General features: G+C 47.9%; 1 pseudogene; it reads right to left on the reverse strand.

The window, feature by feature from the left end:
• LOC117185944 overlaps positions 1-25,988 on the reverse strand; it is a 162,826-nt pseudogene that overhangs the window by 17,132 nt on the left and 119,706 nt on the right.

The raw sequence follows: 25,988 nt of genomic DNA on the forward strand, positions 1-25,988 counted from the left end.
TAATTTTGAGTTAATGCAGGTGAACAATGTGTACGTAAATGAACCAAATTCTGTAATTACAGAACAGATTAAATCGGAGTTTGCTGAAGTTTTTGAGCCTCGTTTAGGTTCATATACTACGAATACGATATCGTTACTATTAAAAGAAGATGCAAAACCAATATTTTTCAAGCCTAGGTCAGTACCATTAGCATGGAAAGAAAAGATTGAAGTGCAGTTACGAAAATTCATAGATGATGGAATTTTAGAGCAAGTTGTTAGTTCTGAATGGGCAACACCTTTGGTACCGATTTTAAAACCAAACGGTGACATACGAATTTGTGGTGACTATAAGGTTACATTAAACCGGTCTTTAGTCGACGTAAAGTATCCACTACCTCGAATAGACGACATTTTTGCAGCGCTTGAAGGGGGTACACTGTATTCAAAACTTGACCTGTCAAATGCTTACAATCAGCTAAATTTAGATGAGCAATCTCAAAATTTGTGTACTTGGAGCACACATATTGGACTATTGAAAGTTAAACGCTTACCATTTGGTATAAAAACTGCAGCAGCTATTTTTCAAAAAACAATGGAAGGGTTGTTTCAGGGTATGCGAGGAGTTGTGGTTTATCAAGATGACATAACAGTTACAGGACGAGATCTTCAAGAACATATTTCAAACCTAAAAGCTGTACTTAGAAAACTGAAATCAGTTGGACTTAAATTAAATGACAAGAAATGTGAGTTCTTTAAATCCAAAATTTGTTACCTAGGATTTTCAATTGACAGGATAGGACTGAGCAAAAACAATGATAGAGTTGCGAGTGTATTGTTTGCACCGGCTCCGGAAAACGTATCACAGCTTAGAGCTTTCATAGGCATGGTAAATTATTATTCAAAGTTTATCAATAATTTCGCTCAGATAATGAGTCCTTTATATGCATTATTAAAGAAAAATACCAAATTTAATTGGACACGCGAATGTCAGAGTGCATATGAAGAGGTAAAGAAAGAAGTAACTTCTGAACAAGTTTTAGTTCACTACAACCCAGATCAACCGTTAGTATTAACGACTGATGCTAGCAGTCATGCAGTTTCAGGTGTTTTATCACATAAATGCAATGAAGATATCAAACCAATAGCATTTGTATCAAGAGCATTATCCAAAAGCGAGCATAATTACAGTACAATCGAGAAAGAGGCCCTGGCTATAGTGTTCTGTGTGAGTAAATTAAGACAGTATCTTTTAGGAAACAAGTTCATCCTTCGAACAGATCACAAACCATTACTAAGCATATTTGGAGACCTGAAAGGACTTCCATTGATGGCCTCTGCACGAATGCAAAGATGGGCACTGACTTTGTCAGGTTTTCAATATACAGTTGAACACATAAAGGGGACCTTAAATATAGCAGATGGACTCTCAAGAATGCCTCAATGGGAAACGGCTGTACCAAACGAAGACTATAATTACATACATTTTATACAGTCCGAAAAGGTGTTCAAAATTAGCTTCAAAGAAATAGCTCGTGAAACACGACGTGACCCAATATTATCAAAAGTTTGTGAGGCAATTAACACTGGTTCGAAGACAAGATTAAAAGGCAGCGAGTTTTCTGCCTACATCTCTAAAACAAATGAACTTTCAGTGGAATATGATTGTATCTTATGGGGACACAGAGTAGTAATTCCAACCAAACTGAGACAAGCTATTTTAGCAGAATTTCATGCATCGCATTTGGGAATAGTAAAAACCAAAATGTTAGCACGTTCTTATGTGTGGTGGCCTTGCATGGATTCTGAAATTGAGAAATTAATTCGAGATTGTATTCCTTGTCAGGAACTACAATCAAGTCCAGAAAAGAGTCTGTTAATACCGTGGAAATCCACAGGAAAGGCTTGGAGTCGAGTACACATAGACTTTGCAGGACCAATTAGAGGTTTTCATTTATTGGTTATTATAGATTCTAATACAAAATGGGCAGAAGTATTCAAAACGAAGGAAATAACTTCATTGTTTACTATCAACAAGCTTAGAGAAGTATTTTGTCGATATGGTTTACCAGACGTGTTAGTTAGTGACAATGGACGACAGTTTACTTCTGATGATTTTAAAACGTTTATGAAAAACAATGGTGTTAATCACATTTTTACTGCTCCAGGACATCCAGCGACTAATGGTCAAGCAGAAAATTTTGTAAAGACTGTTAAGAAATCACTATATGCAAACATAAAGGCTAATGAAAGACAAGATTTTAATACAATTTTAAATAGATTTTTGATCGATTACCGAAATACGATTCATTGTACTACGGGCGAATCTCCTGCTAAATTATTTTTTGGTCGTACACTAAAAACAAGATTTTCGTTGTTAAAACCACCTACGGTCGAAAGCATAATAAATAAAAAACAGACTGAGTGTGTTGTAAATCACAAAGGTAGACGAAGCACAGAATTTTTAAAGGGTCAAAAAGTTATGGTTAGGGACTACAAAAATCCTAACAAAGAAAGCTGGACTCAGGCAACTGTAAAACAACAACTGGGCCCGCGTTCGTATTGTTGTATTTTGGCGAACAATAACAGAGAAATAAAACGTCACCTGGATCAAATTAGAAACCAAAGCACTAACAATCATACATCGCCTAATGCGAAAACACCTGATGTCGAAAGCAATTGTTCAGTAGATGACAATTCCAAAACCAACACTGAACAAATAGTTTCTCAACCAACACCCACCAGGAGAGAGTTGAGACCACGTGAGGCAGGGAAGGTAGTAAAGCGTATTTAACAATAAAATAATATAAAGAAAGGAATTATGAAATCAAATTATGTACAAATTAAACACTGAAACAAATACTAAACAGATTAAGAAGAAAGAAAAATACGAAATCACATAAATTTTATATACGCTAATTAGATTAAGTACACAAATCAAATTGTTATAAGAAAATAGATTTGTAAATGACATGTATATTAAACATCTAAGGAGAGGCGTGTTAGGTATTATATTAATATCTATATACGGTCACACCATCCAAGGGACATAGAATAAAAGAGAATCTTGAAGACAACGCGTGCTTAAGTCTGAGTGTCAATACACTACAATGATGAAGAAAAAAGGGGTCAAAAGTTTAAGTCAGCAGTTTTGATGAAGATTGCCAGCTCTCTGAGATGTAGCGGCTCTTTTTATACCCGATACTCAAAATGAGTATTGGGGTATATTAGATTTGTGGTAAAAGTGGATGTGTGTAACGTCCAAAAGGCATCGTTTCCGACCCCATAAAGTATATATATTCTTGATCAGCATCAATAGCCGAGTCGATTAAGCCCTGTCTGTCTGTCCGTCCGTCCGTCCGTCCGTCCATCCGTCCGTCCGTCCGTCCGTCCGTCCGACCCCTTCAGCGCCTAGTGCTCAAAGACTATAAGAGCTAGAGCAACGATGTTTTGGATCCAGACTTCTGTGATATGTCACTGCTACAAAAATATTTCAAAACTTCGCCCCGCCCACTTCCGCCCCCACAAAGGACGAAAATCTGTGGCATCCACATTTTTAAAGATACGATAAAACCAAAAACGCAGAATCGGTGAGGATAACCATATCTTCTACAGTACAAAATCTGAACCAGATCGTATAATTATTATAGCCAGAATCAAGAAAACAATTTCATTCTTTCTCGCTCTGTCTCTCTCTAACACACAGGTTTCATGGTCGGTTTTGTCAATTGCAAAATATGAGTTCAAGGATCTCAGAACCTATAAGAGCCAGAGCAACCAAATTTGGTATCCACACTCCTGTGATATCGGACCTTGACCGTTTCGTGTCCAAATTTCGCCACACCCCCTTCCGCCCCCGCAAAGGACGAAAATCTGGGGCATCCACAAATCTCAGAGACTATTAAGGCTAGAGTAACCAAATTTGGTATCCGCACTTCTGTTAGATCTCACTATAAAACGTATATCTCAGAATTTCGCCCCACCCCCTTCCGCCCCCACAAAGGACGAAAATCTGTTGCATCCACAATATTGCAGATTGGAGAAAACTAAAAATGCAGAATCATAGATAATGACCATATCTATCAGATTGCTGAGTCTGGATCAGATCGGATCATTTTTGTAGCCAAAAGCAAGAAATCAATTTTCAGTGGCTACGCAGCGCCCGACGTCACGCTCAGACTGATTTTCTGTCTCTCTCGCACGCACTCTTTGTCGTGTGGTTCAATATTAGCGGCGTCTGCCGCAGGAGAGCCATACTGACTTAGTATCGGGTATAACTGTAGAGTTGCGGTGTCCGCAGCAACTCACAACGTTCCCCCTCGTTTTTTTTGTTTTTAAATCATCTCAAGGATGATCGGAATTTTGATCGTAGCACTGAAGCCACATTGATCAGATACTGGTGATGTAGTTTGGCGAGTTTGACAGGTCGGTATATAAAAAAAAGATGAAAATTACTTAACTGTTTTAGAAAATAAACTGAAATTACATTATAACATGATGAAGAAAAAAGGGGTCAAAAGTTTAAGTCAGCAGTTTTGATGAAGATTGCCAGCTCTCTGAGATGTAGCGGCTCTTTTTATACCCGATACTCAAAATGAGTATTGGGGTATATTAGATTTGTGGTAAAAGTGGATGTGTGTAACGTCCATAAGGAATCGTTTCCGACCCCATAAAGTATATATATTCTTGATCAGCATCAATAGCCGAGTCGATTGAGCCCTGTCTGTCTGTCCGTCCGTCCGTCCGTCCGTCCATCCGTCCGTCCGTCCGTCCGTCCGTCCGACCCCTTCAGCGCCTAGTGCTCAAAGACTATAAGAGCTAGAGCAACGATGTTTTGGATCCAGACTTCTGTGATATGTCACTGCTACAAAAATATTTCAAAACTTCGCCCCGCCCTCTTCCGCCCCCACAAAGGACGAAAATCTGTGGCATCCACATTTTTAAAGATACGATAAAACCAAAAACGCAGAATCGGTGAGGATAACCATATCTTCTACAGTACAAAATCTGAACCAGATCGAATAATGATTATAGCCAGAATCAAGAAAACAATTTCATTCTTTCTCGCTCTGTCTCTCTCTAACACACAGGTTTCATGGTCGGTTTTGTCAATTGCAAAATATGAGTTCAAGGATCTCAGAACCTATAAGAGCCAGAGCAACCAAATTTGGTATCCACACTCCTGTGATATCGGACCTTGACCGTTTCGTGTCCAAATTTCGCCACACCCCCTTCCGCCCCCGTGGGGCATCCACAAATCTCAGAGACTATTAAGGCTAGAGTAACCAAATTTGGTATCCGCACTTCTGTTAGATCTCACTATAAAACGTATATCTCGGAATTTCGCCCCACCCTTTTCCGCCCCCACAAAGGACGAAAATCTGTTGCATCCACAATATTGCACATTCGAGAAAACTAAAAACGCAGAATCATAGATAATGACCATATCTATCAGATTGCTGAATCTAGATCAGATCAGATAATTTTTATAGCCAAAAGGAACAAATCAATTTGCACTGGCTACGCAGCCCCCGACGTCACGCTCAGACTGATTTTCTGTCTCTCTCGCACGCACTCTTTGTCGTGTCGTTTAATATTAGCGGCGTCTGCCGGAGGAGAGCCGTACTGACTTAGTATCGGGTATAAATTTAGAGTTGCGGTCTCCGCAGCAACTCACAACGTTCCCCCTCGTTTTATTTCTTCTTTTCGGAGCCATTTTCATGTGGCGCAACATTAAACACACACGCATGCAGAAGGAGGAGGCGGAAGTCCTGTACCTGTACCCCTTGATTGACAAAAAAAAAGGATGGGTGCTCACGAATACGTGAAAGTGGAGGAAGCAGTAAGAAGGATCAGTTCCAGGGAACTTCAGAAGATAGTATATTTCCACGAGTACCCATGGTATCCTCTAGTCGAAACGCTGTCTATACCCTACCCTCTGTACTTGTTCATATACACACAATATATGGTGGGGGGTATGTGCTAGGCACGCATATTTACTTCCATTTTTTATGGGCCCACGACTGCCTGCAACTATGTTCGTATCGTTTCCCCCTGCACACGGAAAAATGGCGTCGACAGGTAGTCATTGGATTTTATTATGCATAATTTGGTATTGGAAATTGAAAATGGCAGAAACACGCAACCAGGCCCAGGACGTGGAGCAGCACGTGGAGCAGAATCCACGACGGGGACCCCAGACTGTGGGACTCAGGACAAAGAAATGGTAGAATGGCAGAGAGCACCGCCACCACCACACAAATAAATAAACAAAAGAATGAAACGAAACGAAATGAAACGAGGTGGAACGTTGTGAGTTGCTGCGGACACCGCAACTCTACAGTTATACCCGATACTAAGTCAGTATGGCTCTCTCCGGCAGACGCCGCTAATATTGAACGACACGACAAAGAGTGCGTGCGAGAGAGACAGAAAATCAGTCTGAGCGTGACGTCGGGGGCTGCGTAGCCACTGCAAATTGATTTGTTCCTTTTGGCTACAAAAATGATCCGATCTGATCCAGATTCAGCAATCTGATAGATATGGTCATTATCTATTGTAACGGACCTGCTTCTTGGTTCGCTTGAGTTTGCTGGGCTCGCTCAGCGGTCGGCCGATTCGTCGCAACGTATTTTTATTGTTGCCCCCAACGACAAATGATTAGACCTTCCTTTTCTTTAATCGAATCTCTCTTTATTCGTACTTATATTAGGACTTAGGGCTAGATGCTACAATTCAGCTTATCTATGGATCTCCACCACGCGTGGGCTCTCGTCGGGTGTGGCAGCGTTGAGGCTGTTGATTGGGGCAGTTTGACCTCCGCTATTGCTTTGGCCCGCCACGCAAATCCGCACTCTACGTCTCGCACTCCCCTCTTAGCTTCCGCCGGCAACTGTGGATCACCTCTTAACTTAGACTCACTCTGGGGGCAGGCGGGGCCTGTCTTCCTGTTGTTATTCACTTCACTGCACTTCTTCGAACCGTACCGGGTATTCCTCCCACGTTTCGACGGGGTTTCAACGTGCGCGCGCGATCACTTCTCCACGGAAAAAGAGCGCCGCTTCGTTGCCGCAGCCTCCTTTTATAGCCCCTTGACGGGCCCCGGCTCGGCGTTGGTAGTTTTCCATCGCCGTCTCCTGGTTTCCACGGCCTTCGTAACGGGGCCTGGCCGGTGGCGTGATCCCATGCCCCTATTTGGTCATGCGTCGGATCGCTGCCGGCCCGATCCCGCCGTCTCCTCTGCCTCTCGCGTTTCTCTTGCTCCGAGAGCGGGACACTTCTCCTCTCGGGGCCCTTGGCCTCTTCGCCGCATCCGGCTATCCGTGGGTATCTGGGCTGACCTTCGCCTTATCCAGCCAGCCATCAGCCTTTATCCGACCGTCCCCCCGCCTTTATCCGGCTATGCTTTGGTCGAATTCGGCCTGTGGGAACCACGGTTTCTCACACCCCCCTCTTTCTTCCCGCAGCGGAATACTCCCGTTTTCCGCGACCTTGCGACGGAGTGTGCTTTCCTCATTCAAACGGCCCCATTTTACGCGCGCTCCTTACGGCATCTGGGATCACGGGCGCCCTGGCGCCCTCTGGCGCCTTTGCTCGGGCGGCGCTGCCAGCCCTTGCAATTTTCTGGCTGGGGCCTAATCCCCACCTATCGATAAGGTGTAGGGGCGTTTAGGCGATCCACTCGATATCTCTCCCCCGTACGTATTCCACTTTTCTCTTTTTCTTCTCTCTTTATTCATTTTCTCTTTTTTTTTCTTTTTTTTTTCTTACTTGTGCTCGCGGAACACCTCCGTGCGCGTGGCCGACATCGCAATGCGGTACCGGGTACCCCGCTCGCTCACCAGCTTCTTCACCCTCCTACCCACGAGGCGAATCTGGGTCTGCGCGCGGACCACCGCCGCCGGCCACTCCTCCCGCGGGATCGCCGTCCAGTGGACCGTGGCTGCTGGTGCCGAGCTCTGCCGTTGCAGGGCCGGTCGCTTCGGTCCTGCACAGGGCTCCGGGCAGGAGGCCTGCCGCTTCAGAGCCGCGCGCTCGGCCGCCGTCGACCTCTCCGGTGCGGGCCACACCCACGGTCCGCGCTCCCACGCCTCGAGTTCCACCTCCGTCGGTGCTGTCGCCGCCGTCGCCGTTTCCGCGGCCCGCGTCTCGGCTTCTGCCGCTGCCTCGGCCGTCGCCGTCTGGGCCGCCGTCGCCGTTTCCGCGGTCTGCGTCTCTGCTGCCGCCGTCGCCGCCTCTGCCGCTGTCTCGGCCGTCGCTGTCTGGACCGCCGTCGCCGTTTCCGCGGTATGCGTCCCTGCTGCCGTCGTCGCCACCACTGCCGTTCGCATCGCCGCCTCCGCCGTCGCCGCGGCTGCCGCTGCTTCGGCCGTCGCCGTCGGGACCGCCGTCGCCGGCTGGGCCGCCGTCGCCATTTCCGCGGCCTGCGTCTCTGCTGTCACCTTCGCCGCTTCTGCAGTCCGCATCGCTGCCTCCGCCGTCGCCATTGCTGCCGCTGAGGTCGTGGGGGCGGGTCCGGGGTCCCTCCTCCGCGGGTCCCTGCTGTTGCTGCCGCGTGGACTCTCCTCCCACACCCGGGCGCCGGCCTCTGGCTGGGCTTCGCTCGGGGCGGGCCCCGAGGCCCACGTGATGTGCAGGGTCTGGTGGTGCCACACCATCCCCTGGCGCACGGCGGTCCGCATCTCCTGCGATACATACGGACCCATTACGGCCGCCTCCGGTCCCCTCCACTGTGGTTGCTGCTGCCACTGCTCCTGCCCCTGCTGCTGGTGCTGCTGGTGCTGCTGCTGCTGCTGCTGGTGCTGCTGCTGCTGGTGCTGCTGGTGCTGCTCCTCCTCGGCCTGCGGCTGCCGCCTCTCGGGGCCCTCGTCATCCTCGGCCGGTGGCGTAGGCTGCCACAGCTCGCCTTCCTCCTCCGCGGCCTGCTGCAGCCGCCGCTGCCACTCGGCCACTGGGTTCGTAGCCTGCTTGCCCGTGGCCTGGGGCGGCGTTCCCTCGGTCTCCGCCTCGTCGGTCCGGGGCTGCATCGGCGGCAGCACCACCCGGAATGGTGGGGGTGGCGGCGCCTCGTCGCTCTCTTGGCCGTGCTCCTCCGTACTGGCGGCTCTTTCCGCCTGTCGCCGCCGCGCCTCCATCCGCTCGTCCCTCCGCCGCCTGATCGCCCGCGCCCTCTCCAGCACTTGGTGCATCCGGCGCTTCTCCTCCGGCGTCGCCTCCTGAAACCTCCGCCTCACCGCCTCAATTTTGTCGCGCAGGGTCAACGGCCTTCCCTTCCTCGTCTCCGGCTCCGCCCTTTGCTGCCTTCTCCATCTGGCCTTCTCCTGAGCGGTTGGCGCGCGCGGGCCGTCGGTGCATATGACCTCGTCGTCTTCCTCCTCCTCCTCATCCGATGACACCGTCGGCGACACCGAGTCGTGCCCCGATGGCGCCGGTGACACCAACGGCGAGGCCAGCAGTTGAAGGAACTGGGAGCCATCGCACCAATCCTCCTCGTCGCTACGCGAGAGCAGAGACGCCCGTCGCTGACGAGAAGTACCGGCGCGATAGCCCCCTCCTCCCACGATCGCCTGTTGCTCCTCCAGGAAGGCCCTCATATCATCCATCTTTTTCCTGCCATCCTCGTAGTTGAGCCCGCGTTTCATCTCCATTTTTTTTTTGCTGCCTTTCTTGCGTTCTTTCTGGTGATAACTACCTTCAAGTGTTCGCTGTTCCGTTTTCCACCCGCCTATATACACGCGTTGCATTGCCAATCGTTCCCTATACCGGTGCCGGTGCTCCGTGTCTCGGTCTCTCCCGCCTGGTTCTAACGGTTGTTGCGTCTGTACTCATGGCCCTCAGCCTCGTCTCTCTGCCGGCCGCGCTCTCTAACGGCATCTTTCCCCTGGTTGTGCGAGTGCCGGCGCGCTCTCCGCTCTCTAGCCGATTTCGCCTTATCCCTTCTTTTTTGGATACTGTTGTGTTCTCGCCGCGTTTCTCTGTTGGCTCATGGATAAAACTTTTCCATCTTTGATGGACCCACCCCCTTCCCGTTCATGATTATTTTGCTTTTTATTCCCCCATTTTATTTTTGCTTATTCACAACTTTTATTCAGCCCTTTATTCTTGTTTATTTTAATTGCTATTTAATGGATTGATGGATTGCTAATTATTTACTTTTAATTGTTATAAAAAAATTGCTATTTATTCTTACATGCTACCGCCGACCTGTCTTCTTCATCCCGTGCTGCTCGGACCCTCCTTGGCCTGGGTGAGTTCTCCCGACCCGGATGACTTTTACTCCATCCTTTCTCCCTTTCCAGCTCGCCCTCTGCCCTCAATGCGGGCCGCTTGCCGCGATTCCGCTCGTGAACAATGGGTCATCCGACCCTCCGCCCGGGCTGGAATCTTGGGCTCACATCCCAGGGCAACTCCTTTGCGACACCGGCCGGACTCTTTTGACGGGTGTCTCCCTCACACAGTGGCTCGGACCCGAGGATCATCCGACTCCTCGCCCGGTAGTCCACGCATGAGCGGCACCCGTCGTTCCGGCCCGACGCTCGTAGTTGCCCCGTGAGTCCGCGTTGAGGCGTGAACCTGGCCCCTGGGTTTTCCCTGGTCATCCGCTGTCTGAGATTACACTCCCCGACCCTGGATTCGCCTCCCAGCTTTGGGTGACGCGTTTCCTGTTCAGGTTTGCTGCGCTTTTCCTCTTCTCGTTTTATTTTCCTTTCTTTTTACTAATTTTCGCTTTTTTCAGATTTCTCCAAACACAGTCTTCCTGTTCGCCTTTTTTTTTTTTAATCTAAGTGCACAAGTCCATCACCCTGCGTGCTGACGAGTCTCGTGCGTGTCCTGCGCGGCACCCTTCCCCAGTGTCCTGCGTGGCACTCTACCGTTCCTGGTCCTGAGTGACCCTTTAGGGCGACCTATTACAGCCATTCTCCTTCACCCCTGTGTCTCTCGCTCCTCGGGTTGGGGTTTCAGATATCGTATGTGTGCCGTTCTCTTCTTCCTGTCGCCCTCCTTTCTTAGGTTGCAGATAACCGGGGATATAAAGTCCTCTATCTGGTATGGCCCATCGTACCTTGGTGCCAGCTTCGCGGCGAATCCCTCCGCTGCATTGGAAAGGTGGTGCTGTTTGGCCCACACGACCTCTCCCACTTTGGGTCTCCACGGTCTTCTTCTCAGGTTGTAATGCCAGGCCTGATCCTGGGCTGCCCTTTCCAAGTTGCGTCGAACCAACTGAAACAGCTCCTTTAATTTCTTCGCATTTTCATCCGGCGTCTCTGTGCCTTGTCCCGTGCCTACCGTCTCCTCGTCATATAGGGCCTTTGGCAGCCGGGGTTCCCTTCCTTGCACCACGAACGCCGGTGAATATCCCGTTGTATCCGACACTCCCGAATTCATGGCCAGCATCAGCTCCGGCCATTTTTCATCCCAACACCTTTGATCACCCTCGGTAAACTGAGCTATCATGGTCTTTACCGTTCTGTTCGTTCGCTCTGTCGGATTCTCTTGCGGCGTGTATGGCGCCGTAAACTGGTGACGAACTCCTAGCTGCTCCAGGAATCTTGTAAATGCCCTGCTTGCAAACTGCACCCCATTGTCCGTAATGAAGACTTTGGGCGTGCCAAAACGGGCTATTATGCGCTCCCGACAGGCCTTTATTAGTGCCTCTGCTGTGGCCTTCCTCAGCGGCACCAACTCGGTCCACTTGGAGAATCGATCCACCAGCACCAACAACATCGAGTTCCCATGTTTCGACCTCGGCAGAGGACCCACAAAGTCCGCGCATACCGTTGCCCATGGTTCTTCCGGCACCTGTGTCAACATTTCTCCTGCCGCTTGTAGCTGACTTGGCTTATAGCGAAGACATAGTTCGCACTTCCGCACGTAGGCCCTCACGTCCCTGTACATCCCTGGCCAGTAATATCTTGCCGCCACCCGTGCCGCGGTTCTCCTTCCGCCGGCGTGGCCTGCTTCCGGACTATCGTGGCTTTCCTTTAAGACCCTTTCTCGGGCATATTTCGGCACACATAACTTCCACGAGGCGACTTCTTCGCTCCCTGCCCGGTGAGGAATGTGCCGGTACAAGTTTCCCCCCTTCTCCACATAGTCGGGGGATTTCGGGGATTCTTTTCTGATCTTTTCTACCATGCCCTCTAACCACTTGCAGGGCGGCTCGCCTACTGGTTGTGTTCCCTCCTCACTTCTTATCCGACGGCCTCGCTCCTCCACCGGTTGTCGGGAGAGTGCGTCGGCTATCGGATCGGATCTTGGACTTGGCAGCAGGTGTTAACCTGGCCTAATACGATTGGTATTGGTAACCGTAACCTAAAATAAGCAAAAACCAAAAGTTAGTCCTGGTATTATGGTTAATGATTCGCAGAGCGGTAAGCGAGACCCGCCCCGCAGGGCAGTGCTTAGGCCCTAGCACAATAGTTTCCCCCGAAAACCAAAAACTAACCGGGCGTGGAGCTACGCAGGGCAGCCAAATGCAACCGATAAATCTTACGGCTGCCTCAAACTTTGACGATTGCCAGGCATGTGATGTATGGCCTCCTGGCACGCTCCAGCATGCGGAAGCGGGTGCTTGTTTGGATAATAATGGCTGGTAATTTATCTGCTTTCGTTTACATTTCCCGCCAGAACAGAGAGAGAGAAAGAGATAGTGTGTGTGGAGCATGTGTGTGTGTGTGGGGGTGTGGGGCCTGCTTGCCTGTGCGTGTCGGCATTTGTGTAACGCAAACATTTGTTTACCAGCGCACATTTTTTCCCCCTGCCATCCAACCAACCATCCCTGTGGCATAACCGGGCGGATGCCACACTCTGGTGTGGTGTGGCATGAGGCAGCAAATTGGAAGTGGATTTGCTTTTAGCTGCCGGCTTTTGCCAGTTTCTTCGCAGATGGAATAACGAAGGCCACAAACCCGACCAAACCTCAAATGATTGTTGCGGTTGTGCGTGATTTTCGCTTTGATTAGGAGATTGATTCCGCAGCCGAATGAAGATTTATGGAGCCAAAGAATCAAAGCCCTGAAGGGACAACATAGCATAGCATACAGCATAGCAATTTTTTTTGTCCAGCGATAATTGTATTTTTAATTGCTTAACGAAAATGGCACTCGAAAAATTGGCTCAATAAATTGCGAGTGCCTGGAGAGAAGAGGAGAGTATTGTTGCTCCTGATCCTCCTCCGTAAGCCCGGCAACCATATTTGTTGTTAATTCATTTCCGTTATGACAGCCAACATCGTAGCGCCGTAATTGATAAATCAACAAACAACCAACGAGCGGGAACAGAGATATGTACATAACAAACGAGGGGGAACGTTGTGAGTTGCTGCGGACACCGCAACTCTACATTTATACCCGATACTTAGTCAGTATGGCTTTCCTCCGGCAGACGCCGCTAATATTAAACGACACGACAAAGAGTGCGTGCGAGAGAGACAGAAAATCAGTCTGAGCGTGACGTCGGGCGCTGCGTAGCCACTGAAAATTGATTTGTTCCTATTGGCTATAAAAATGATCTGATCTGATCCACATTCAGCAATCTGATTAATATGATCATTATCTATGATTCTGCGTTTTTAGTTTTCTCGAATGTGCAATATTGTGGATGCAACAGATTTTCGTCCTTTGTGTGGGCGGAAGGGGGTGGGGCGAAATTTTGAGATATACGTTTTATAGTGAGATCTAACAGGAGTACGGATACTAAATTTGGTTACTCTAGCGTTAATAGTCTGTGAGATTTGTGGATGCCCCAGATTTTCGTCCTTTGCGGGGGCGGAAGGGGGTGTGGCGAAATTTTGACACAAAATGGTCAAGGTCCGATATCACTGGAGTGTGGATACCAAATTTGGTTGCTCTAGCTCTTATGGGTTCTGAGATCCTTGAACTCATATTTTGCAATTGGCAAAACCGACCATGAAACCTGTGTGTTAGAGAGAGGCATAGCGAGAAAGAATGAAATTGTTTTTATACCCGATACTCAAAATGAGTATTGGGGTATATTAGATTTGTGGTAAAAGTGGATGTGTGTAACGTCCAGAAGGAATCGTTTCCGACCCCATAAAGTATATATATTCTTGATCAGCATCAATAGCCGAGTCGATTGAGCCCTGTCTGTCTGTCCGTCTGTCCGTCCGTCCGTCCCCTTCAGGGCCTAGTGCTCAAAGACTATAAGAGCTAAAGGCAGAATGTTTTGGATCCAGACATCTGTGATATGTCACTGCTACAAAAATATTTGAAAACTTTGCCCCGACCACTTCCGCCCCCACAAAGGACGAAAATCTGTGGCATCTACATTTTTAAAGATACGATAAAACCAAAAACTACGCTGAATCGTAGAGGATGACTATATGTTCTAGAGTGTAAAGTCTCAACCAGATCGTATAATTATTATAGCCAGAATCAAGAAAACAATTTCATTCTTTCTCGCTCTGTCTCTCTCTAACACACAGGTTTCATGGTCGGCTTTGCCAATTGCAAAATATGAGTTCAAGGATCTCAGAACCTATAAGATCCAGAGCAACCAACTTTGGTATCCACACTCCTGTGATATCGGACCTTGACCGTTTCGTGTCCAAATTTCGCCACACCCCCTTCCGTCCCCGCAAAGGACGAAAATCTGGGGCATCCACAAATCTCAGTGTCTCTTAAGGCTAGAGTAACCAAATTTGGTATCCGCACTTCTGTTTGATCTCACTATAAAACGTATATCTCAGAATTTCGCTCCACCCCCTTCCCCCCCCACAAAGGACGAAAATCTGTTGCATCCACAATATTGCACATTCGAGAAAACTAAAAACGCAGAATCATAGATAATGACTATATCTATCAGATTGCTGAATCTGGATCAGATCGGATCATTTTTGTAGCCAAAAGCAAGAAATCAATTTACAGTGGCCACGCAGCGCCCGACGTCACGCTCAGACTGATTTTCTGTCTCTCTCGCACGCACTCTTTGTCGTGTGGTTCAATATTAGCGGCGTCTGCCGCAGGAGAGCCATACTGACTTAGTATCGGGCATAACTGTAGAGTTGCGGTGTACGCAGCAACTCACAACGTTCCCCCTCGTTTTGATTCTAGCTATAATAATTATACGATCTGGTTTAGATTTTGCACTCTAGAAGATATAGTCATCCTCTACGATACTGCGTTTTTGGTTTTATCGTATCTTTAAAAATGTGGTTGCCACAGATTTTCGTCCTTTGTGGGGGCGGAAGTGGGCGGGGCGAAGTTTTGAAATATTTTTGTAGCAGTGACATATCACAGAAGTCTGGATCAGAAACATCGTTGCTCTAGCTCTTATAGTCTTCATATCTATAATGATATGAATGATGATATATCTATCATCTATATACCATATCTATCAGATTGCTGAATCTGGATCAGATCAGATCATTTTTATAGCCAATAGGAACAAATCAATTTGCAGTGGCTACGCAGCGCCCGACGTCACGCTCAGACTGATTTTCTGTCTCTCTCGCACGCACTCTTTGTCGTGTCGTTTAATATTAGCGGCGTCTGCCGGAGGAGAGCCATACTGACTTAGTATCGGGTATAACCGTAGAGTTGCGGTGTCCGCAGCAACTCACAACGTTCCCCCTCGTTCTGTCTGTCTCTCTGTCCTGGAGTCCGCTTGAGAGTCCGTGTCTCTGACTAACTAAATAGCTAACAAACAAAAAAAAAAGGAACTGCAACTGAAGGATATATCACGCTCATATAAACATAGTATTCGTAATCGTAATCGTATTCGTGGTGGCTTAGCGACTTAGGGACCTAAGCTTATCGACTAGACCCATTCACCCTCCGAATCGGGCGAATCAGCCTTACCTTGATGGCCCACATTGGTGCGGGGAAGGATGGCATAGGGGTTGCCACCGGCCGCTGGGCGCGGTGTTTGCTGCTGCTGCTGCTGCGGCGGATACGCGACCGGCGACTTGGGTGCGGCACTCGGTGGCCCGGCGGCGGCTCCGTAGGGACGAGCATAGCCCTGGTTTACCTTCGAAGAGAGAGGGCGTGGATTAATATAGAGAGCATGGCATAATTATTACAACACTTCAAACAACACTGGACGGAACTTGCTCGGTTAGTTATTTTCTAGTTTCTGGCGGGATCGGACATATTGCCTGTGAAGGAGGATATTCCTGCTGCTGTTGCTTCTGATGCTTTTACGGTGGGGTTTGAGCTTGAGCTGTCAACTACTGTTGCTGCTGCTGCTGCGGCTGTTGGGAGCGCTGCTTGGGGGCTTGCGACCTGATGCGAGTTAAATATCAATTGATTAGCAAGTGTCGCCGTGTGCTGGGGCGTGTGCTGTGGTGTTGCTGTTGTTGTTGGTGTGGTTTTGCTAGTTCTGCAGCTTATTGGAATACTCTTTCAGCAATTGGTTGTACGCATTATGGCCCTTGTTCTGCGTGTTCATGTCGTTCTCATTCTGCGCCCCAACCCTGCTGTTCGCCTCTGCTCGCTCCGTTCGCTCCACACGGAAGGGCGTCTGGGCTGTCTGTGGCTGTGGAGGGGGTGGGGGTGGCGGCGAGAGCGGCATTGTGTAATTATCGGCCTGAACACCACCACCACTGCCACCCACCGCACTCACGTCCAGCGACGTGGACGAGCCCGAGGTCTGGCGCGAGTGCATGGGCGAACCGTAGGCGTAGCGGTCCCGGTCCAGGTCCAGGGAGAGCGTCGAGGAGCTTTGCTGGCTATGGCCCGCCCCACTGGCGCTCCCGCCTTCGCCGGAGGACGAGGAGCCACTCGAGATGGACGAGAGGCTGCTGTGGTTGCGTGTGTGCTGTTGCTGCTGCTTCTGCTGATGCGGCGGTTGCTGTTCTGGCTGTGGCTGGACCTGGATCTGGACCTGGACTGCTGTCGCTGGCAGAGCCTCCTGCGGCTCCTCCTCTGTCTCTGTCTCTGCCTCGTACTGCAGCAGCTGGAGACGGCGGTGGCGGCAGTGGCAGCTCGCCGCCGGCTTTTACGACCTCTGGCTCAGGCTCTGGCTCGGGTTCGGGCTAATGTGTTAATGCGAGCACAGGCATGTTAATGGGCAGCAGGCAGGCATGGATTCAGGATTCGGCGGGATACACGGAAACAGAACTCGGGTTAATAAAGGCAGTTAATGAGAATGCAGGAATGCGGAATGCTTATACGGAATGCCAGTAGAGTGGAGGGCAACGAGGACTACGGCTGACAGTCGACACTTGCCGTGTGTTTTCTGTGTATCTATGTGTGTGTGTTCTAAAAATAGCTAATAGGTCAAGGTCAATTAACTAAGCAAAGAAAACAAACCCCCCCCCCCCCACTCCATGGAATCAGCAGTAAACCCGAAAAAGAAGCCTGCAAGAAATATCTGTATTCTTTATCCTATATATCCCATATTCGTGTGGTATTCCAATAGGTCTGGGATTATGCAACACCAACTGCTGAGTAAATTTACAGGAAATTTACTGCACTCTTGGGAGTTTCGACTCCCTCTCGGTTCGATAATATTCAATATTCAATATTCGATGATCGCTGGAGATATATCGCTATATGCTATCGCTTTCCGAGTGTCCGCGGGGACACGCATGGACACGGACGTTCGCGGGGACACCTGTTCGAGGACTAGAAGCGCACTGTCGACGAACTGTTCGCGCCGAAGGTGCAAAGAAACTGCGAAATCGGTCCCAAAACCGAAACTGCAGCTGGCAGTATCTCTGGCAGTGCCTCTTGTCACGGCGACGTGACAGCTAGGTTGGTGTTTTTTTTATAGCCAGAAGAACTCTCTTTTCTGCCAAAAAACCGAAAATCAAAAATAATACCGCCTGGCATATATATCTAGCATTCAGCTTTTAGCTTTTCGAATCCGCAACCATTGCACATTGCACATATTCGCGAAATGCGCTGGCAGAGCGAAGAGTCAGTAAGTGAAAGAATTTCACATGAAATCAAATCAAACGAGGGGGAACGTTGTGAGTTGCTGCGGACACCGCAACTCTACAGTTATACCCGATATTAAGTCAGTATGGCTCTCCCCCGGCAGACGCCGCTAATATTAAACGACACGACATAGAGTGCGTGCGAGAGAGACAGAAAATCAGTCTGAGCGTGACGTCGGGCGCTGCGTAGCCACTGCAAATTGATTTGTTCCTATTGAGTTGGATCGTATTATTATTATAGCCAGCATCAAGAAAACAATTTAATTTTTTCTCGCCCTGTCTCTCTCTAACACACACGTAGCATAGGCGGCTTTGCTTAGAGTAAAACATTAGCGCCTAGATCTCAGAGACTACAAAAGCTAGAGCAACCAAATTTGGTATCCACACTCCTAATATATCGGACCGAGACGAGTTTGTTTCAAAATTTCGCCCCACCCCCTTCCGCCCACACAAAGGACGAAAATCTGTTGCATCCACAATATTGCACATTCGAGAAAACTAAAAACGCAGAATCATAGATAATGACCATATCTATCAGATTGCTGAATCTGGATCAGATAGGATCATTTTTGTAGCCAAAAGCAAGAAATCAATTTGCAGTGGCTACGCAGCGCCCGACGTCACGCTCAGAATGATTTTCTGTCTCTCTCGCACGCACTCTTTGACGTGTCGATTAATATTAGCGGCGTCTGCCGGAGGAGAGCCATACTGACTTAGTATCGGGCATAACTGTAGAGTTGCGGTGTCCGCAGCAACTCACACTCACGTCTGTCCGTCCGTCCGTCTGTCCGTCTGTCCGTCCGTCCGTCTGTCCGTCCCCTTCAGCGCCTAGTGCTCAAAGACTATAAGAGCTAGAGCAACGATGTTTTGGATCCAGACTTCTGTGATATGTCACTGCTACAAAAATATTTCAAAACTTCGCCCCGCCCACTTCCGCCCCCACAAAGGACGAAAATCTGTGGCATCTACATTTTTAAAGATACGATAAAACCAAAAACGCAGAATCGTAGAAGATAACTATATGTTCTAGATCGTAAAATCTCAATCAGATCGTATAATTCTTATAGCCAGAACCAAGAAAACAATTTCATTCTTTCTTGCTCTGTCTCTCTCTAACACACAGGTTTCATGGTCGGTTTTGCCAATTGCAAAATATGAGATCAAGGACCTCAGAACCTATGAAAGCTAGAGCAACCAAATTTGGTATCCACACTCCTGTGATATCGGACCTTGACCGTTTCGTGTCCAAATTTCGCCACATCCCCTTCCGCCCCCCAAAGGACGAAAATCTGGGGCATCCACAAATCTCAGAGACTATTAAGGCTAGAGTAACCAAATTTGGTATCCGCACTTCTGTTAGATCTCACTATAAAACGTATATCTCAGAATTTCGCCCCACCCCCTTCCGCCACCACAAAGAACGAAAATCTGTTTCATCCACAATATTGCAGATTCGAGAAAACTAAAAACGCAGAATCTTAGATAACGACCATATCTATCAGATTGCTGAATCTGGATCAGATAGGAACATTTTTGTAGCCAAAAGCAAGAAATCAATTTGAAGTGGCTACGCATCGCCCGACGTCACGCTCAGACTGATTTTCTGTCTTTCTCGCACGCACTCTTTGTCGTGTCGTTTAAGATTAGCGGCGTCTGCCGGAGGAGAGCCATACTGACTTAGTATCGGGTATAACTGTAGAGTTGCGGTGTCCGCAGCAACTCACACTCACGTCTGTCCGTCCGTCCGTCTGTCCGTCTGTCCGTCCGTCCGTCTGTCCGTCCCCTTCAGCGCCTAGTGCTCAAAGACTATAAGAGCTAGAGCAACGATGTTTTGGATGCAGACTTCTGTGATATGTCACTGCTTTATAAATATTTCAAAACTTCGCCCCGCCCACTTCCGCCCCCACAAAGGACGAAAATCTGTGGCATCCACATTTTTAAAGAAACGATAAAACCAAAAACGCAGAATCGTAGAGGATGACTATATGTTCTAGATCGTAAAATCTCAATCAGATCGTATAATTCTTATAGCCAGAACCAAGAAAACAATTTCATTCTTTCTCGCTCTGTCTCTCTCTAACACACAGGTTTCATGGTCGGTTTTGCCAATTGCAAAATATGAGTTCAAGGACCTCAGAACCTATGAAAGCTAGAGCAACCAAATTTGGTATCCACACTCCTGTGATATCGGACCTTGACCGTTTCGTGTCCAAATTTCGCCACATCCCCTTCCGCCCCCCAAAGGACGAAAATCTGGGGCATCCACAAATCTCAGAGACTATTAAGGCTAGAAAAACCAAATTTGGTATCCGCACTTCTGTTAGATCTCACTATAAAACGTATATCTCAGAATTTCGCCCCACCCCCTTCCGCCCCCACAAAGGACGAAAATCTGTTGCATCCACAATATTGCAGATTCGAGAAAACTAAAAACGCAGAATCATAGATAATGATCATATCTATCAGACTGTTGATTCTGGATCAGATCGGATCATTTTTATACCCAAAAGGAACAAATCAATTTGCACTGGCTACGCAGCGCCCGACGTCACGCTCAGACTGATTTTCTGTCTCTCTCGCACGCACTCTTTGTCGTGTGGTTCAATATTAGCGGCGTCTGCCGGAGGAGAGCCATACTGACTAAGTATCGGGTATAACTGTAGAGTTGCGGTGTCCGCAGCAACTCACAACGTTCCCCCTCGTTTTTTGATAAAATTGCACGAAATATTTTAACTTCTTTGCCGGCAAACTTAGTTTTTATACCCGATATTTAAAATGAGTATTGGGGTATATTAGATTTGTGGTAAAAGTGGAGGTGTATAACGTCCAGAAGGAATCGTTTCCGACCCCATAAAGTATATATATTCTTGATCAGCATGTCGATTGAGTCGATTGAGCCATGTCTGTCTGTCCGTCTGTCCGTCCGTCCGTCCGTCCGTCTGTCCGTCTGTCCGTAAAATTGTAGAGAATGACCATATCTTTAAGACTGCGGAATCTGAATTGGATCGTATCATTATTATAGCCAGCATCAAGAAAACAATTTCATTTTTTCTCGCCCTGTCTCTCTCTAACACACACGTAGCATAGGCGGCTTTGCTTAGAGTAAAACATTAGCGCCTAGATCTCAGAGACTACAAAAGCTAGATCAACCAAATTTGGTATCCACACTACTAATATATCGGACCGAGACGAGTTTGTTTCAAAATTTCGCCACACCCCCTTCCGCCCCCGCAAAGGACGAAAATCTGGGGATATTCAAAAATCTCAGAGACTATTAAGGCTAGAGTAACCAAAATTAGGAGCCGCACTCCTGTTAGATCTTACTATAAAACGTGTATCTCAAAATTTCGCCTCACCCCCTTCCGCCCACACAAAGGACGAAAATCTGTTGCATCCACAATATTGCACATTCGAGAAAACTAAAAACGCAGAATCATAGATAATGACCATATCTATCAGATTCCTGAATCTGGATCAGATCAGATCATTTAGCCAATAGGAACAAATCAATTTGCAGTGGCTACGCAGCGCCCGACGTCACGCTCAGACTGATTTTCTGTCTCTCTCGCACGCACTCGTTGTCGTGTCTTTTAATATTAGCGGCGTCTGCCGGAGGAGAGCCATACTGACTTAGTATCGGGTATAACCGTAGAGTTGCGGTGTCCGCAGCAACTCACAACGTTCCCCCTCGTTTTTTTTTCATTTTATTGCATTTTTTCTCCTCCAACGACAACACCACCACCACCCTATTCCTCCTGCCCACCCCACTATCTCTCTTTTCTTCTTCAAATGATTTTCCACATTTTAGCATATGTATGTCTGGGAGGAGATACTCCAAGTTGCCAAGTTTATGCAAACATTTTCCATGGCAATATGGAAAAATTGATTGAAGGACAAAAGAAGAAGAGAACAAGAGAGGGGTCGAAGCGTTGGATACCCTTCAGAGCTTCCGTTAGCTACCCAAGAAGGAGCCTCTCGAAAACGGATATAAAATCAGATGGCAGATGGAGCATCTGTCGGGTCTTTCCTTTCATTTTTCTTTCAGTTTTCACCTGGCCCAAAGCATTTGCCTTATCTGAGGCCCCCCCCCGAACACGTGTCTGTGTCTGAGAGTGTCTGTGTGTGTCTGTGCGTGTGTGTTTTTGACAGAATTGTTTTAGCCATGGCAAGGAACAGTTAACAGGCAACAGTCAACAGTTAACAACTAACAGATCTTCCTGGGACCTTTAACGTTACTTACCGGTGACGGGGCCGGGGTCGAGTTGACGTTGGAGTAGCCGTTGCTGCCGTAGCCGTGCGAGCTCAAGGCCGACGCGATGGTGTTGGCCGACAGCTTGGTATTGCTGCAACGAGATGGAAAAGATATTCAAGGTTTGATTGTGTCTCCACTCGATAAATCTGCCTTAATCGCCCCCGTCAGTTAATTGGCCCCAATGGCAGCCCTGCCCCTACGACATATAGTAGTACAAGCCTTTTAATTAAGTTGACTTTGAATGCAATTCGAAGTTTAGCAAATAGCACGGAAAAACCCCACAATAAATTCCAAATGTCAAATGCAAATTGCCAAGGGGACAGAGGGGCTGAAAATTTCGCACACCCTTTGAAAGATCATATCGAATGCACTCCCAACTATCCATACGCCACTGATGGAGGTCCAAGTGCCGAGTATGGGGCACTGGCAGACAGACACATGTTGCCAATTCATTTATTAAAAAATTTGTGGCCCAGCCGATGACACGTCAGCAGAGCAATCAGTGTCGCCTCCATTCCCCCGAAAACATAAAACAAAGAGCCAACGGGAGGAGCAGTCCAGTCATAGGAAAGCCGACAAAGGATATGCTCTATAGGAGATTCCCAAGGAGATGGATCATACCAGAGAAAGGAGGGGTAGGGATACGAATGGTTCTTCCACTTCGGTTCCTTGAATATTCGTACACTCCCTTGGCATTACTCAGGAGAATTAAAATACCCTATGGGCAGGACATTCCCAATTGGCGCTCCACCATCCATATGTATGTAAATATGTGCATGGCCGAATTACGTCACCAGACTGTCAGACGTGTTTTGGCATTCACCGATTCGCACTCGCTTTCGCATTTATTTATATTTCGTTTTCATATGTGCCCCCCCGACGCTGCCTCTGCCCCTGAAAGACCAGGGTTTCACCCTCACTGCCCAATTGGCCGTGCAATCGGACACAACCGACTGCAACTGCAACCGAACAGAGGCAATACCCTTTGATCACTTACGGCTTGATGGGGATGGGCACGTAGCCGGCGGACGGATTGTTCTGGGCAGCCTGCTTGGCGTGGATGTCGCAGTAGAGCTTATTGTTGAAGTTGTAGTAGCCCTGGTTCTTCAGGGAGGTGCCACAGGTGGCACACTTGAAGCACTCCACGTGCAGATTCTTGTCCTTGATGCGCACAAAGACGCCACTAAAGGGGAAGGCGGTAAAAAGAGAATGATTATTAAATAAATTATATGGTTGTGGGGGCGGGAGAGATGAGATGCCCTTCAAGGGATTGCAATCTTCTTTGAAAAGCCTTTCAATCGATTACAAATCAATCATTGACTGAATGACTCTGTCTCTCTTTCTGGATGGTTCTTCTTTTTGCACAGCCTCTACGCTGATACCCGAATGGCCAGACAGGGCGCATCTGTCGAGAGGTAATGCGGGAAATGTGTAAAAAGCTATAATGAATTATCGAATTAAGCTCTGATGCGCAAGGGACTGGGTATCGGGGGTACTTATATATGGGGGAGCATACTAAATTGGCATACAAATTAATACAAATGATGATTCCCATGCGTCGTGTGGAGCACGGGGTGGAAGGGTCTGGGGCTGGTCTGGCTGTGGGCTCAGGTGTGCGGACGGAATTTTGTAATGCGGAGGACTGCATCAATTTTAAACAATTGACTTCGTTGGGCGTCCCATGAAATAAAAGCAAATTAAAATGCACAGTCTCGTACACGGGGATACCGGGACATGGGGGTGGCAGACACGGACGCGGACACACAGACACAGAGGCGGGATTCAGACTCATGAATTATCATTGAACATCGAACAAATCCTTACACAATGCCCACGCCGCATAACTGACACGCCGGATGTCCGCTGGCGGACAATGGCCGCGGACGCCCCTCGTCGCTGGCCAACGCTGCGGCGGCCGCCTCCATGTCGGCCTTGTACTCGGGCCCCTGCAGGGCCGGGCAAATCGGCAGCACAATGATGCGAGGATCAGTCTTCTCCTGCTCCTGCTCCTGACCTGCCCCCTCCTGGGACTGGGCCTGTGGCTTGGCCACCGGCAGACTGGGCCTGTGTGGAGCAGCGGGCGCCAAAGAATTCGACTGCATAGGGATTCCAATCCGCTCATCCTGATGCTGGTGGTGCAGCGGTGTGCGTCTCTCATTGCCTCCGATGGCATGGCTCTGTGTCCAATAGAAGTTTGCCGGACTGTGGGGTTCTACATCGTCATCATGGTCATCGTTTGAATCGGTGTTAAAAATTCAATCAGTAATATAGCAAATTTTCGGAGTTTGTGTGTCTGTGTTGTGTGTGTTGGTTAATATATATCCGCCTGAGCCACGCCCGCCCCCCCTTATAGTTTACTGCTAGAAGGTCCAACCCCTGACCTCTGCCCTATGCTAGTGAGACAATTGCATGAAATTAGTTACTAATGAGGTTAACAACGCCATACTAGAGGGAGGAGGCAGTGCTACTGCCGTTAGTCAATGTTTTCACATACACAAATGTTGGTATATATCAATCAATGTGAGTCAGAGATAGTCAGAGATAGTCAGAGATAGTCAGAGAGAGTCAGAGAGAGCCTAAAAATAACACTCAACAAATAAGGTAACCGAAAAGAGACACACTCCGTTTTTATACCCGATACTCAAAATGAGTATTGGGGTATATTAGATTTGTGGTAAAAGTGGATCTGTGTAACGTCCAGAAGGAATCGTTTCCGACCCCATAAAGTATATATATTCTTGATCAGCATCAATAGCCGAGTCGATTGAGCCCTGTCTGTCAGTCCGTCTGTCCGTCCCCTTCAGCGCCTAGTGCTCAAAGACTATAAGAGCTAGAGCAACGATGTTTTGGATCCAGACTTCTGTGATATGTCACTGCTACAAAAATATTTCAAAACTTCGCCCCGCCCACTTCCGCCCCCACAAAGGACGAAAATCTGTGGCATCCACAATTTTAAAGATATGAGAAAGCCAAACGTAGAATTGTAGAGAATGACCATATCTTGAAGACTGCGGAATCTGAATTGGATCGTATCATTATTATAGCCAGCATCAAGAAAACAATTTCATTTTTTCTCGCCCTGTCTCTCTCTAACACACACGTAGCATAGGCGGCTTTGCTTAGAGTAAAACATTAGCGCCTAGATCTCAGAGACTACAAAAGCTAGATCAACCAAATTTGGTATCCACACTCCTAATATATCGGACCGAGACGAGTTTGTTTCAAAATTTCGCCACACCCCCTTCCGCCCCCGCAAAGGATGAAAATCTGGGGGTATTCACAAATCTCAGAGACTATTAAGGCTAGAGTAACCAAATTTGGTATCCGCACTCCTGTTAGATCTCACTATAAAACGAATATCTCAAAATTTCGCCCCACCCCCTTCCGCCCCCACAAAGGACGAAAATCTGTTGCATCCACAATATTGAGTATACGAGAAAACTAAAAACGCAGAATCCAATTCCTGCTCCAATTCCTGCTCCAATTCCTACTCCAATTCCTGCTACAGCCATTGCTGCCAATTACTCTGCCCTTGTACCGAGATCTCTTTTAGGAGTGGCTCCACCATCTCGATCTCGCTCGGGACTTTAACTTAAAGCAGTGGTCCCTCGGAAAGCAATATTTGTTTCTCGTCTTATTCCTGAGGCTACAACGGAGGATGTTAAAGAACATCTTGCCGCTAAACTTAACACTTCGCCTGTTGATATAGTTGTGACTAAATTTACATTTAAACATAAGCGCAACATATCATCCTTTAAAATTCTTCTCCCTGATTCTTTACTACCCTGTTCTCTAGAACCGTCAATATGGCCTGAGCATACAATTGTGCATGAGTTCCTTCTGAAAGATTCGAACTCG

The sequence above is a fragment of the Drosophila miranda genome (assembly GCF_003369915.1).
Source record: "Drosophila miranda strain MSH22 chromosome Y unlocalized genomic scaffold, D.miranda_PacBio2.1 Contig_Y2_pilon, whole genome shotgun sequence".
In the NCBI taxonomy this organism is placed as follows: domain Eukaryota; kingdom Metazoa; phylum Arthropoda; class Insecta; order Diptera; family Drosophilidae; genus Drosophila; species Drosophila miranda.